We start from the raw sequence: 2,501 nt of genomic DNA, 5'->3' as shown, positions 1-2,501 counted from the left end.
GTTGTGTTACTCTAATTTGTGTGTTCATTATTTGTTAACTTGTGTTAAACCGTTCAGCAGAAGTAACCATAAGTGAGTGTGAGGTTCACTTTGTGTTGTTCATGAAGAAGAATCCAATAAAGGTTCTTCAAAATTTACCACCTGGTGGTGAAGTCTTGAACTACAACAAGAGCTACACCTCTCTCTGTAGCTGTGAGGTGTTGTGCTACAATATTGTGCTTAACACATGTGCACTGTTGTAAAGAACTTGTAAGATTTACTAGAAAAAAGTCTTGTAACAATTTGCACTTACTTTTGTTAAGTAAATTTAAATGCTACAAAATCATGTAATATTTACTCATCATTATCTAGTAAAAGTTATTAAGAATATAGTTAAAGATGTGAATAAATCAGGTAAATTTTACTTAATTTGATCAAGTACAGTATACGTTACAAGATTTAATTGAGCAAATTAAGTAAAATTTACCTGATTTATTCACAAATCTTTAACTATATTCTTAACTTTTACTAGATAATGATGAGTAAATATTACATKAATTTGTAGCATTTAAATTTACTTACCAAATGTTAGTGCAACTCGTTTACAGGACTTTCTCTAGTAAATCTTACAAGTTATTTTTACAGTGTAGCTGCAGGATCTTTTAACCTCTAAATAACTACGTAACTACCTGCATATTCAATAAATTTCAGCAGCTTTTATAAGAAGGCAGGGAATGTGTTACAAAGGTTTTTATTGCATTGTTGGGTACTTTTATATTTATGCAGAAGAAAGTGAGATGGCATTTAGTGTGAACTGGAGCTGCATACAAAAAATGTAATTAAATTAAGCTGAACTGAATTTAATTGAATTGAAAATCAGCGTTGCAGCTCTGCAGCAAGAGTTACCTTATCAGAGGCAGAAATCAGATTTTCTAAATGCCCATGTAAGAAGATTGCCACTAAGTGAGTTATAAAGACAACATTTACAGAAGTGAAAGCAATTATTTTAATGAATGACCCCCCATATATGCAGTGGCGTAGTAATACTTCCTCCCATCTCATATTTCCAACCTTGCGTCCTTGAAATCTGTCCATGTGCTCTCTGTGTGTACACTCTGGCTCCTCCGCTCATTTTGTTCTGTAATTCATATTGTTATGTGTAGAAAAAAAACACAATGATTGATGATTTATTGAAAATAAATCCTGTTACACAAAGATGATGGCGTAAAAGAAATTTCCCACTGAATTTGATTTTTGAGGATGACTCAAAACTCTTTGGTGAAGTCATAATATTTAACTTGTTTGATATTTTAACCATTCTTACTAAGACTAATGACGTATGGATTGATAATGAACCATCAATGCAGCTGTTTATGCTCTAAAATTGGTTCTAAAAGGAATTTTTTTTGACACTTCAATAATTTCAGGTAATGTATATCATCGTAACTCAGTGGAAAGGAACTAAACTATTGAAATCTTCATACGTGTTTGGTGGGAACTACTTTTTCTTTTATCTTGGTAAGTGTGTAATGCAGCACTTGCTCAGCAGGGACTCAGTCAGTAGATGTTACATGTTCAGTATTTTCATGACATGTTTATGTAACATGAAATAAGATGCATCTTTTTATTGTTATAGTAGTTCTTCATAACTAAACAATTTATCTTAATGATTTCATTATTTCACCTTTTTCTAATATTCAAAACATAATTTTCTTATATTTTGTATGATTGTCCTCTGTTTGGATTTCTGTTGTATCAGTTTGGCAGTATTGTAAATGACGTTACATCAATATGCTGTACTGCAGAGTTTAGAATGAAGAAATAAATTACTCAGATGYCCTTTTTTCTTCATGAAGCTATGGTTTGAAATTACTTTTTTTCTGTTTACCAGACACTTTAGGGGTTTTGGAACAAAGTATCGCCGACACAAGCCTGAATTTTACTTGGGATCAGAAAGAGAACTGGTGGTATCAAACATCCCTAATTGAAATAGTTTGTTTAGTAGAGTTTGATTTGATTTGATTTATTTATTTATTTAACAGGAAAATATTAAAAATCAAGCCTGACTCAGCATAATTGCTGTTTTACAGCAGGTTCCTGTTCTGCAGCACATAAAACACTCAGAATTACAGCATCACAATCACATCATTATACACCATAGACACAAAGACAAACAAGCATACTAAATTTCAGGAAGGCAGCATTTGCAAAATAGGACGTCTAAATATGAGCACAACAAAAWGTGTCCAGCAGATGGCAGACAAGATTCTTCTTAAAGGGCTGTAGTTTTGAAATGGACTTTATGTTTTGAGGAATGTCATTCCATGCTTTAGTATAAGCATAGAAGAAAGACCTCTGGCTTTAACAGTTTTTAAAAGTTGGTAATTGGTAGAGTTGGTAAAAGGTAGTTGTCCTTTTGTAACAGATCTAGTTGAATGACCACTTCCAGAATTTGATTTGGGCAACAATGCACAGAGAGTTCCATAATTGGCACCTTGGAAGATCTGAAAATATAAATTAAT

Source organism: Austrofundulus limnaeus, unplaced genomic scaffold (genome assembly GCF_001266775.1).
Source record: "Austrofundulus limnaeus strain Quisiro unplaced genomic scaffold, Austrofundulus_limnaeus-1.0 Scaffold409, whole genome shotgun sequence".
NCBI lineage: Eukaryota > Metazoa > Chordata > Actinopteri > Cyprinodontiformes > Rivulidae > Austrofundulus > Austrofundulus limnaeus.
Note: the sequence above shows the minus strand (reverse complement) of the source record.